Source organism: Parambassis ranga, chromosome 22, assembly GCF_900634625.1.
Source record: "Parambassis ranga chromosome 22, fParRan2.1, whole genome shotgun sequence".
NCBI lineage: Eukaryota > Metazoa > Chordata > Actinopteri > Ambassidae > Parambassis > Parambassis ranga.
Genome location: NC_041042.1, coordinates 13,989,579 through 14,003,852, shown reverse-complemented (window position 1 = coordinate 14,003,852; position 14,274 = coordinate 13,989,579). Strand labels below are relative to the sequence as shown.

Below are 14,274 nucleotides of genomic sequence, written 5' to 3'. Positions count from 1 at the left end.
AATCCAAAGTTTAATTCAAAAAAGAGGTTTGGTACACAGAAGACAGTCTAACACGGTGACAATACAAAAAGGGTTAGGCTAGATCAGAATTAGAGTGTTAGCAGTATCCAAAAACTACACAGATAAAATCCACATGCGACAGAGTTCTAACGGTCAAAGCTACAGCAAACAATCCAGAAACACTCAGAGTAACACACAAGACGATCTGGCAAAGAGTGAGAGGAGACACAAGCTGTGTTCCAATTCAGGGTCTGCATCCTTCGGAGGACGCAGCCTATGCGGTCTAAGGAGGCCTCGTCCTTCTGAGGATCCTCAAACATTGGTAAATGGGATGGTGTAGCCTTCAAAGCACTTCCTGATTGTGGCGCGACGTCATAAATTCTGCCCCCCAAGCCCGGGAAAAACAAACACGGACAGACGACAGCAGACAGACACGGAGTAAAAAGAGAAAAGTAAGAGAGGAAAGACACGAAAAGACAGAAAAACAAAAATCAGAGAGATTTAGACAACTAAACACAAACCCAGGAAAACAAAACACCAGAACTACAGGAAAATAACAATAACTAAGCACAGATTAAACTAAAAACCCAAAACAAGGACATCAAAAACCATAAATAACACCAAGTCGTGACAACCAGTTACTGAACAAATGCCTGCCATATAAACAGTAGCTTGACAAATAGGATTAAATGTAATATGTATTTTATTCATTTGTAAGACTTGAATACTTAGTTACTTATGTTAACATTCACTAGAATTGTATCAGCTGTAAATCAATTGCTGTAGTTTAATTCTCTTGTTCTTACCCTCATGTCTCCATCCAGACAAGACTGATGTACTGCCGCATAAATGTACAGGTCCCTGTTCTACAAACCTTTTTTAACAACCATGACACCACCCAAGACTTCCGGCTGAGAAGAGAGTCCATGGTGGTGCTGCTGGAGCTTCTACACCAGACACGGATGGGTTGCCACAATAGAGACCTTGGATTTCCTCTTCTGGCTGGCGAGTGGGACATCCTACAGAGTGGTGGCAAGGGTGTTCGGGTTACTGGGGAGGTGGTGGCTATCCGCCACAAGGTCATCTACCTCCCCAATACCGCAGAAGACCTGGCAGCAGTAACCCAGGGGTTTGCAGGGCTGGCGAGACACAGAGCTTTCCGCAAAGCTGCTGGAGCAATCGACGGCTGCCATGTGAGGATCAAGCCTCCAAGCGGCCCTGATGGTCACTGCTATCGCAATAGGAAACTTTTTCCTCCATTATATTGCAGGCAGTGTGTGACCATCAGGACCGCTTCATTGACACGTACGTGGGCTGGCCGGGGTCGTGCACGACTCCAGGGTACTCCGGCACAGCCCACTGTAGAGGCGTGGCATCTACCCTCCTCCAGGGCACTTCATCTTGGCAGATGGTGGGTACCCATGTCTCCAGCATCCACTCCCCCTCATCTCTCCTTACAAGCAGCCGGTACAAGGTGTGGCAGCCCAGTGCTTCAACAGTCATCATTCCAGGGCACGCTCCATCATAGAGCATGCCTTTGGAATGATGAAGACGAGGTGGCGAGCAATCTTCCTTCCAAGCGCTGGAGGTGCACCACACCTTTGTGCCTCAGGTATGTCACTACACGAGAGAAATATTGCTTATTGGTGGAATACCATGTAAGTAATTATTCTTTTCTACAGGTCATAACAGCATGTGCCTGCCTGCACAACATCATGACATCATGGCCCCAGAGGATGGAGTGCAGGAGGACATCCCGGAGGATGAGGGGGAGAATGGGCTGGAGGCAGCCAGTGGGGCTCCCTGGCGGGATCAGCTGTCTGCTGAGGTGTCTGCCCTGGAGGATGGTATACTTGATGATTACTTTCAGAGGGTAAGTATAGTAATTTTATAGCTATTTCAATTTCAAGCTGTTGTGGAAATAGCTCTGTTATTAATTATTACTTGGCTCTTTTTAAACATTTTTTAGTAACATGGCAGCCGTTGATTGTGTCAGCCCTGCAAACCCTGATGGACGATGCGGTGGATGGTGGAGACAGGCATCCCCCTCCCCCGAAATGATGTCCCACTCGCAGCCAGAGGACTAGAAGGTCTTATATGTGGCATCCCATCCAGTCCAGCAGCACCACCAGGAACTCCTGCTCAGCCAAAAATGTATATATGTTCCTTGTATATAGTCATGTCTGCTGAGCTTTTGTAAATACTTGTATAGAAGTAATAAATCACTGTTGTCACTGAGAAGATCTAATGTTTATTTAAATTATAAATAGGTCATCAAACAGATCCAGATCATGTGACATTAGAACATTTTATAAACACAATGGAAATAAATATTTAACAAGTAACAATGTTAATAACAACTTAAACAACATAGAAATTTGACTGTACAACACAAAAACAAATTACCTCCTGTCCACCATCCTCTCCAATAAACTAAAAAGTCTGTCCATCCTCTCTTTCTTTCTTTCCGCAGCCTCCCTCTGCAGCCTCATGTCCTGCCTTATTAGATCCAACAACTCATCGTTTTCTCTCCTTTTCTTCCTCCTTGCTCTCCTTTGCACTCCTGGCTGCCTCTCCTCATTATCGTCATCATCATCATCCTCTTCCTCTTCTTGCTGTTCACCCTCTGCAGCACCTGGCCCTGGTGTGTCCTCAGGGATGGAGGCAATTAGGACAGGTGAGAAAAGAAGGAGGGCCTCTGTCCTAATACCTCATCCATGAGGACAAACCAGGGCCAGGTGGCAGCAGTGGGCGTTCCAGCCACTCCAAGCCCTGTCCCTGAATCTTTGCATTTCTAAAGCAGAAGAAATCAATCATGTCAGCAGATGCAATTTTCTGCAGTGTTTATTTAAAGTCTAAAGGAGTGCTTGATGGTCTCAAATATAAATATGTTTAAGGTGCTGTTTGGAATGGGATTCAGGTAGTCCTGCAGAAACAATCAATCTGTGTGATTTCCTGACAAAGGCTTGATGCCAAAAGGCATTTTAACTACTTGGGAACAGTTACTTGAAGATTCTTCTAGGTTACATAATAAAGTGTTAATTAATCTGGGCACAACATAGTTTCCCTATCATTATCCAAACCTGCACATACTTTATATTTCTTTTTCAAGTTGTCCCTTTTTTTTGCCTGTTGTTGTCCACTGTGCCCTCCAGGCCCATTCTGTGCAGGATTGTTCTATACACAAGAAAAGCATGACAACAGGTAAACACACAAGATCACACTATCACAGATATGTGAAGATTCACAGAGAGTGGCATCAGGTTTATCACTCAACAGTTACCTCCAGCCGAGGATGGCTGTGTTTTTCGCTCCTGTGAACAGGTGGTCATTTTGACCTCGGAGTTTTATGAACTCCTCCGTCTGCTCATTCATTCATTGTACTTCAATAAATACTTTCTCATTTAAACATCTAGTCTCTCCTGATTGAACTATGCTTTATACTATACTACAGTAAACAGTCAAGAAACAACATTCAATCAAAACGTTTAGCTTACAGCGCCTCGTATCAACAGGACATCATGTTTTTAAATATAAAACTATCATTTTTTTAATGCCGCTATCACTAGCATTTTAAAACTCTCGAACTACTGCTCTTTACTTACATTTAAATGGGAATTCGGCACTCTTGCCGGTGCCACTCGCTTGGTTCGTCATTGTACTACTGAAAAAAAGTAGGGTCGCAAAGCATTGTGGGATATTTAAGGCCACGAAGGATGGTAGCGATGCATCCTCCAAATTCAGGAAAAAGGAGGACGTATTTGAAGGACCCTTCAACTTTTGGCGAATTGGGACAGCCTTCGCGTAGCTTTGTGAAGTAAGCAGCCTTAAAATGTGCACCCAAGGATGCAGACCCTGAATTGGAACACAAATAACACCTCCTAGATCTCAATGAATGAAATATTCCAGTTGAAAATCTTCATTCATTACATAGTGGAATACATTGAGGACAAAATAACATAAAAATGATGCACAGTAAATCAAAATTATTGGATATATATAAGATTATACTGGATTTGGAACCATACTCAAAATGAAAGTGGAAAATCACATTACAGGCTGATCCAACTTGAGTGGAATTCCTCAAGACAAGTCAGAATGAGGCTCAGTAGTGTGTGTGGCCTCCACGTGCCTGTATGACCTCCCTACAACCCCTGGACATGTTCCTGATGTTCTTGATGTTTTGATGTTCCTGTGATCTTGGTGTTCTCTGGCAAATGCCAATCACCCTGCGTGGTGTTGGGCTGTAAGCACAAGCCCTACTTGTGCATGTCGGGCCCTCATACCACCCTCATGGAGTCTATTTCTGACAGTTTGCGCAGAAACATACATATTAGTGGCCTGCCGGAGGTCATGTTACAGGGCTCTGGCAGTGCTCCTCTTGTTCCTCCTTGCACAAAGCAGGAGGTAGAGGTCCTGCTGCTGGGTTGTTGCCCTCCTACAGCCCCTCCACGTCTCCTGGTGTACTGACCTGTCTCCTGGTATCTCCTCCATGCTCTGGACGCTGTGCTGACAGACACAGCAAACCTTCTTGCCACAGCTCGCATTGATGTGCCATCCTGGATGAGCTGCACTACCTGAGCAACTTGTGTGGGTTGTAGACAACACCTGATGCTACTTCTAGGGGTGAGAGCACTGACAAATTGCAAAAGTGAGCAAAACATTCAATTCAATTCAATTCAATTCAGTTTTGGTTATATAGCACATTTTACAATCAGAAGTTGTCTCAAAGCTCTTCACAGGAACCCAGAGCGAGAGACCCAGAGCCTGAACCCCCTTAAGAGCACTGAGGCAAGGAAAAACTCCCTTTAAGAGGAATAAACCTTGAGCAGGCCCGTCTCTTAAGGAAGAACCTTCCTGCTGCCAGTCAGCTGGGTAGAGGAGGAGCAGAAGAGGGAGACAGGACAGAGAGGATGAAGGAGAGAGAGAGAGAGAGAGAGAGAGAGAGGAACAAACATGCAGCAAACATGATACAGTACAGAGCAAACATGACAAGCAAGATGAAACAGTGATTATATTATAATGGATATCTATATATATTGTCAGTCCATAAGCAGTAATAGTAATTTGATAGTAATTAAAACAAAGATGAGTAGCAGGGGCTATTGAAGTCAGTGAGCACAGGAGACTTCAGGGGCTGGACTGCAGGTCAGCATGCAGGTCTTGAGACCTGCAAAGAGAAAGAGAGGCACAAAACTACGGGAAAGACAGCAAACAGTTTATGAGATGATATTACCAGGATGAGCCAGACTAGTGAGAGCAGAGGAGAGGTCAGAGGGTGAGAGAGAAACTGCTCAGTGGATCATGTTTGTGCCCCCCGACAGCGTAGGCCTAGAGCAGCATAGCTGTGCTAAAAGTTAAGATTTTATCAGCCCTATGACACCTGTTATACCTGTGGCTGAGGCGACTGTAACTATACCTACCAGCCTTACACAATATGTTTAAGGCTAACTATATGAAACATCAGGCAGAAAGGATGAGAGCAGAGAAATGGTCTGTGGTCAGCACCTGCAGAACCTCTGCTTTATAGGGCTTGTCTTGATAATTGCCTCATTTCCACCTGTTGTCTTTTCCATTTGCACAACAGCAGCTGAAACTGATTCACAATCAGTGTTTCCTAACTGGACAGGCTGATTTCAGTGTGACTGACTTGGAGTGACATTGTGTTGTTTTAGTGTTACCTTTACTTTTTTGAGCAGTGTACAATCACACTAACATAACCAAGGAACTAAAGATTAAATCATAACACTAGAACAGAACACAGGATCATGACAGTAATATGAGGACTGAAAGTATATTCTTAAACAAAAAGGAGAGAACTTGTAGTAATGTTTTCTTCATGTAGTCAGTGCAGTTAATCAGTGGATACTAGAGCAGCTGTCCTGGATGTACCAGTGTAGATGTTACCAGTTTAATCATGATGATGATGAAGTTTAAAGAAACTTTAACGGCCAAATGAGCCTGAATACATGAAGTCTCCCCTCTGATCGCCTCTGGTTTCTCTGTTTCATTACAGCAGGTGTGTGTTTGCCTCTTTAAATGTGTTTTGCATGATGTTTCTGCATCACTGCTCCTCAGAGTTTAAGTTCTTCTGTCACAGAGACTCTGAACTGTTTTCATGCCCTCACACTGAAAACTGCATCAGCACCATGTTTCCAATAGCTCTGATTGTCATGTTGGCTTTTCTGAGTCAGGGTGAGAGATTTTGAACTTTTCTATAACATTGTTAAATCATCACTTCTTCATGTTTGCTGTCATCTCTCTCATTTATGATCATCTAAACTGCTGATTCTCAAGGTTTATGTTACATTTCTGATTTCAGAGTCGTTTGCCAACAATTTTCTGACTCAGACTGATAAATCCAAGTCTGTCAGTGTTGGAGGGACTGTGACCATCAGCACCACAGGGAGTTCAAATATTGGTGCTGATCTCAGTTGGTACCTTCAGAAACCTGGACAGCCTCCCAAACTTCTTATATACAAGGCATCAACTCTGTTCACTGGAACTCCGTCTCGGTTCGGAGGCAGTAGATCTGGTTCTTCATACACTTTAACCATCAGTGGAGTTCAGGCTGAAGATGCTGGAGATTATTACTGTCTGGGCGATCATGGTGGTGGAGTGTTCACACAGTGATTTAGAGCTGTACAAAAACCTCCCTCAGTGTGACTGAAGGCTGCAGGTGCAGAGTGTTGGTGGAGAGACTGTGATGAGGAAAACTGGTCCAGTGAACACAACACCAGAGTCACCAAGCAGAAACACAATGAACATGAATAAAACTGAAACACACCCTCTGTTTCTTATAATCAATCATTAATGATCTTCATCATGTTTTTACATTTACCAGAACAAGACACTGCAGCACTACTGGATGCTGAACTGTTTGCTTTGAATAAGTATGAATGAATAAAACATTTAAAAATAAACATAAATACACAGATTTATGACCAGCTGTAGTTTTATTTAGATGAATGTTTGTGTGTGTTTACAGTAATTGCATGAAGCAGATCATGAACAGACATCAGCCTCTTAAACATAAAGACAGAGTCATCAGTTTGCAGAAATATAAAAAGCATCATTTCCAGACAGGAAGTGTTGCTGAAGCTCTACACTGAGCAGCGGTCCAGGGTTTCAGTGACGGGGCTCTGTCCACTCAGACTGGCCTCACAGCTCACTGAGCTCGCCTGCCTCCACTGCTCTGCAGTCAGGATCAGGGTGCTGCTCCGGCTGTAGCGGCCGTCACTCCCCAGGACCTCCGGACTCTGTGACGCCCCCAAGGACCTGCTGCTGCCCCCCACCTTCCAGCCCAGAGTCCATGTTGAGGGGAAGCCTCCGCTGGCCAGACACACCAGTGTGGCACTGCTCTGCTCCAGCTCCACTGTGGAGGGGGGGAGGACGGTCAGGGTGGGCCGCTGCACCCCCACTGGATGGAAGAAAGGGGGGAGATGGGACAAAAGAGAATGAGGGCTGGTTAAACACTTTGAAAGGTTGACTATTGATGATTATTGATGACACCATCACATGTTTTATCATGTGTGAAACTGAATAACTCAGATGATGATTTTATGATGTTTACACAGTTTTACACTCATGTGAAGACAGTTAACACTTCTCTCTTTCACTTCCTTTAACCTAAACATGAACAAACACTGAACCATGAAAGGTCTGAATTCACTTAAAGACTTATTGTTATTTTTAATCAAAATACATGGGGCTTTTGAAACTTAATTAATTATCATTTAATATTTAAAATATTCTCCCAAACAGATTAAAACATGACAAGAATTTTGCTAATATTGAGGATTTCACTTGAAAAATTAAAATTTCATTAATATTTAAAACATATATTTTAAATAAATCTTAATATTGGAACCAAAAACACACAAAAATGTAACATGTTGTATGAAGAAGAGATTTCTGTTACTTACAGTCAACAGTGAGTTTGGTTCCTCCACCGAAAGTCCACCACAGTGATACAAACTCATTAAGAACAAAAACCTCCTGCAATGTGAACAAGCTGCTAAATGCTGAAAAGTCCCTTTTTTCTCAGTGAAACTTTACAGTCCACACTTTTATTAATAAACAAAATGATTTCACTGAAGCCAATTGAAATTGTTTCATAATTTAAGACAATTTTAAAGATTTCACTGTGACTGTTTAGAACTGAGACACAATAATAAGATTCCTTTGAAACAGATTACATTAAATCCACAGTAGGTGTAAAAAATAATGTGTAAATGCTCCTTTATATTTCTAAAATGTTTTCTTCTGTTCCATTAAAACCATAAATAGATGAAATCCAAACAGTGTTCCTCCTGATGTTGTGTCCCTCACTGTGTTCAGTGTGCTGAGAGCAGAGACATCATTTCCATAGAGAGGAGGCTTTGCATGGTCAGCTGATCCTCCAGTGAACTGAGAAGGTTTATAGTCCTGTCAGTTCAACACTGCAGGACTCAGATCTGTCAGTCAACACAGCAGGAAGCACAACCAGCATGACTCTCATCAGCATCCTCATCTGGACTCTGACCTGCTGCTGCTTCACAGGTTCATTCACTCAGAGACATTTTCAAACATGATGTGCTGCCTTTTCTCTCCTTTATTTCTGCTGATAAATGAATGATTTGTTTTTGTCTGCAGGATGCAGCGGTCAGGTGACTGTGAATCAGCCTCAATACAAGACAACTACTCCAGGATCCACTGTCACTATCAGCTGTACGACAAACCCAGCTGTTTATGTTTATGATGATGGAGATCAGGGTATGTTCTGGTATCAACAGAAATCTGGACAGCCTCCAAAGCTCCTGATAAGATTTGCAAGCACACGTGAATCAGGAACACCAGCTCGGTTTAGTGGCAGTGGAAGCAGCTCTGACTTCACTTTGACCATCAGTGGAGTCGAGGCTGGAGATGCTGCAGTTTACTACTGTCAGAGTCTTCATGACATAAACGATGCTTGGGTGTTCACACAGTGATTCACAGTCGTACAAAAACCTCCCTCAGTCAGAGACACTGAGCTGTTACAGCAGGAACCGACTACAGCTGCTGAAGAGGAAGAGACTCTGACACAGACCACTGAACACAGAGCTGACACTAACCTCACCAAGCACTACACACACCATGTAAGATTCAAAGCTTTTATTGTCGTATGCACAGTAAGGAAACTGGTTTCCCTGTACAACGAAATTCTTACTTTGCTGCTCACACTGAATGCCATAAAGGTTTAAAAAAGACAAAATATAATAATTTACAAAAGAGCAAGATAAAGATGCAAATAAGTACACAAAATATATATTGTGGAAGTAAATGGAGCTATATACATATAAATGTGCATAAATGTGCATGTGTGCTACATCAGCTGTTGTGCAAATTGAGCAGAGAACGAGTCATTGTGCAAAAACTGTCAGGAGGTAAACAGCATGGTACATGTGCAGTTATGGATTGGATATTAAGGTGCATAGAGAAATAAATAGATAAACAACATTGCAGTTACTGTTACTGCATGTAAACATGTCAGCATGTAAACAGTCAGTGTGTATGTGCGGGGTACAGACCATTGTTACAGACTCCTGTCAGCTGTTGAGCAGTCTGATGGGGAGGGGAAGAAAGAATTCCTGAGTCTGGTGGTGCTGCACTTCACACTCCTGTACCTCTGGCCTGAGGGGAGGAGCGTGAACAGACCTTGTTAGGGGTGGGTGGGGTCCTTGATGATGAAGGCAGCTCTCCTGTGGACTCTGCGCTGGTAGATGCTCTGCAGAGAGAGTAGAGGAGTACTGGTGATCTTAGACGCAGTCTTCACCACTCTCTGCAGGCGTTTGCGGTCCATGGTGGTAGAGCTGCCGTACCACACGGTGATGCATCTGGTCAGGATTGACTCAACGACACAGCTATAGAAGCTGCTGAGGATCTTTGGCAACATGCCAAACTTCCTCAGCCTCCTCAGTAAGTACAGCTGCTGCTGAGCTTTCTTCAACAGCTGTGTGAGGTTAAGTGTCCAGGTGAGGTCCCGCTGATGTGGACCCCCAGATATTTAAAGCTGCTCACCCTCTCCATTTTCAGTCCCCGGATAAACAGTGGTTGATGATGTCTCCTCTCCTACCTCATGTCCACTATCATCTCCTTAGTCTTGGCTGTGTTGAGGGTGAGGTTGTTGTCCTCACACCATGTCACCAGAGTGGCCACCTCCCTTCTGTAGGCTGCCTCGTCCCCGCCCGTGATGCGACCTATCCTGGCGGTGTCGTCTGCAAACTTCAGGATGATGTTGTCTGTCTGGGAGGCCACGCAGGCATGGGTGAACAGGGTGTAGAGGATGGGACTGAGGACACAGCCAATGTTTGTGATGATACTGGCTAAAGTGCTGTTTCCTATTATGACAGACTGAGGCCTGCCAGTCAGAAAGTTATTTTATTTCATGTAAAACACATGTAAACATGTTAAAATCCCAATATTGACTGATAAATACAATCATCAATATTCTCTGTACTGCTCACTAAACCCACTTTTGCATTAAAAAACATGTGAATCTATGACCTGCAGCCAGGTTTCTTAGAATTGCATGAACATAAGAAGCAACCTGTGCAACAAGTAATAAAACATGTATCAAAATATTGTATGTCTAAACATTTATGTCAATGTCCTCTTAAGAGCTTTGTATATCTGATTAGACATTCATCTGTTTTACAAACAATAAAACAATCATGAAAAAACATAAAAATCGCTCAGATCCTGTGTCAGCAAAGGGTGACATCATCATCAGAAGAAGACATTTGGACGTTCATGGGGACAAAACCCTCTGGTTTCTCTGTTTCATTACAGCAGGTGTGTGTTTGCCTCTTTAAATGTGTTTTGCATGATGTTTCTGCATCACTGCTCCTCAGAGTTTAAGTTCTTCCGTCACAGACACTCTGAACTGTTTTCATGCCCTCACACTGAAAACTGCATCAGCACCATGTTTCCAATAGCTCTGATTGTCATGTTGGCTTTTCTGAGTCAGGGTGAGAGATTTTGAACTTTTCTCTAACATTGTTAAATCATCACTTCTTCATGTTTGCTGTCATCTCTCTCATTTATGATCATCTAAACTGCTGATTCTCAAGGTTTATGTTACATTTCTGATTTCAGAGTCGTTTGCCAACAATTTTCTGACTCAGACTGATAAATCCAAGTCTGTCAGTGTTGGAGGGACTGTGACCATCAGCGCCACAGGGAGTTCAAATATTGGTGCTGATCTCAGTTGGTACCTTCAGAAACCTGGACAGCCTCCCAAACTTCTTATATACAAGGCATCAACTCTGTTCACTGGAACTCCGTCTCGGTTCGGAGGCAGTAGATCTGGTTCTTCATACACTTTAACCATCAGTGGAGTTCAGGCTGAAGATGCTGGAGATTATTACTGTCCACCACAATGGTGGTGGAGTGTTCACACAGTGATTTAGAGCTGTACAAAAACCTCCCTCAGTGTGACTGAAGGCTGCAGGTGCAGAGTGTTGGTGGAGAGACTGTGATGAGGAAAACTGGTCCAGTGAACACAACACCAGAGTCACCAAGCAGAAACACAATGAACATAAATAAAACTGAAATTAAACACTTTCTAACTTGTGTTTTAGATAGAAGAAGATTTTTTGAGAAAAGCTATTCTGCCACAATTTAAGCCATTATTTCCAATGAAAATGATTCAACTCAATTGAAAGAAATCTTTGCTATAACTTTGTTATCATTATTCACATCATTGAATATTGTTTAATTTCCCTTTAGCAATTTTCTAGACTTTTTCTGATCCACGCTGTGTTGAGTGTGCTGAGAGCAGAGACATCATTTCCATAGAGAGGAGGCTTTGCATGGTCAGCTGATCCTCCAGTGAACTGAGAAGGTTTATAGTCCTGTCAGTTCAACACTGCAGGACTCAGATCTGTCAGTCAACACAGCAGGAAGCACAACCAGCATGACTCTCATCAGCATCCTCATCTGGACTCTGACCTGCTGCTGCTTCACAGGTTCATTCACTCAGAGACATGTTCAAACATGATGTGCTGCCTTTTCTCTCCTTTATTTCTGCTGATAAATGAATGATTTGTTTTTGTCTGCAGGATGCAGCAGTCAGGTGACTGTGACTCAGCCTCCAGAAAAGACAACTACTCCAGGATCCACTGTCACTATTAGCTGTACGACCAGCCAAGCTGTTTATGTTGATGGTAATGGCCATCGTATGTTCTGGTATCAACAGAAATCTGGACAGCCTCCAAAGCTCCTGATAAAACTTGCAAGCACACAAGAATCAGGAACACCAGCTCGGTTTAGTGGCAGTGGAAGCAGCTCTGACTTCACTTTGACCATTAGTGGAGTCGAGGCTGGAGATGCTGCAGTTTACTACTGTAAGAGTCTTCATAACATAAATAGTGCTTGGGTGTTCACACAGTGATTTACAGTCTTACAAAAACCTCCCTCAGTCAGAGACACTGAGCTGTTACAGCAGGAACCGACTGCAGCTGCTGAAGAGGAAGAGACTCTGACACAGACCACTGAACACAGAGCTGACACTAACCTCACCAAGCACTACACACATATGAACACTGATAAATATATTTATTTTTTGTTTCAGAGAGTCTTAAAAACATTATATTAGAACCAGCTCACATTTATTTTCAGAAATAAAAAACAAATCTTTATTTTGTTGTTTTAATTTTAAGGAAAATTCACATTCAGATCTGGAGGAGTTTCAGTTTTAGAAACCATCATATTTCTGACTGATCTAAATCAGACAAAAAGGACAAAACTCTTCATCGTGTTATTTATCTTTGCAAGCTTTATTAAGCACAAACATCATCATGACAGTTATTAAACACACAGACATCCAGCTGCTGAGCTACACATGTTGCTCTCTAAGTTGTTGCTGTCCAACACTTCACAGCAGTGCTGTTCTCTGTCACACAAAGCTTCAGTCTCCTCTGCAAACACTCATATTGATCAGAGCAGCAGGTGTGTTCCTCCTGCTCCACCCACACAGACCTCCTGTCCTGGGCTTCGGTCAGCCCCTCTAGCCCTTACACTGGCTCATCTGGATGGTCTTGGTCTGGGTGTTGTCATGATGGAGCACCTTGCAGGAGAACTGGTCTCCATTCAACCAGCGGTCCTTGCTCAGGGTCAGGGTGCTGCTGCTGCTGTAGCGTCCGCTCTTCTCCACCTCTGAGCTGCTCAGGACCCCCTCTTTCTGCTCTGTGCCGCCCACCTCCCAGGTCACCACGGCTCCCTGAGGAGAGTAGTCGGTCAGCGTGCAGGCCAGCGTGGCCGACTCCCCAGAGAGCTGCTGAGAGGAGGGAGGAAGCAGAGCGACTGTGGGCCTGACCATGGAACCAGCTGGAGGGGAGAGCAGAGACACACAAGGAGCAGATTAACTTCCACTGTGGGACAGACAGCTGGACATGAGACAGACATACAACAGAGGGTAACAGCACTGTGGACTAGCTGTGTGCATGACACTGTGATCAGACAGAGGAGGAGAGAAATGAGAGGGAATGATGCAGATTAAACAACATGTGAACATTTGTGTGATTTAACCATTTAAAGTCTGAATCTTCCACTGTGTTCTTCATCATGAAATAATAAGACTGACACACAAATATGAAACAAAACTTCAACAACACTAAAGTGGCAGGTTTTGATCATTAACAGTAATAAAAACTGGTACAGCAACAACTTCCTTTATGAAGAAAATAACTGTTTTTACAGAGTTAAGGACTTTGTCATCTGTGTGTTTCACTTCCTTTTCACCACATCAAGCTAATGAACTGTGAACACAAACTACTGATGCAGTGGATCTACACGTAACTCACTTATTTCTTATTATCATGAACATCAGATTTAATGAATTATACAAATTCATATTTAACATTATATAACAGGGAAATTATTAATGTTTCACATCATTATATTTCTCTACTCTGCTCAAAATAATCAGTCCAATGGACCCACAAATGACATAAATTTGTGTAAATTATAAAATACTTACATAAAAACATGTTTTATTTCCTCCATAATCAGTATTTTAAACAAAATTTCATGATGCAGAAAATATAAAAGTTTTCATACTTACAGTGAATGATGAGTTTGGTTCCTCCACCGAAAGTCCACCACAGTGATACAAACTCATTAAGAGGCTGTACAAAAACCTCCTGCACTGTGAACAAGCTGCTAAATGCTGAAAAGTCACTTTTTTCTCAGTGAAACTTTACAGTTTACATATTTAATAATAAACAAAATGATTTCACTGAAGCAAAATTTAAA

General features: G+C 42.9%; 2 gene segments (V, D, J or C); both read right to left on the bottom strand.

Moving 5' to 3' along the window:
* The window catches only part of LOC114428109 (Ig kappa chain V region Mem5-like), a 49,518-nt gene that overhangs the window by 14,972 nt on the left and 20,272 nt on the right, over window positions 1–14,274 (bottom strand).
* The window catches only part of LOC114428107 (Ig kappa chain V-III region MOPC 63-like), a 35,912-nt gene that overhangs the window by 2,334 nt on the left and 19,304 nt on the right, over window positions 1–14,274 (bottom strand).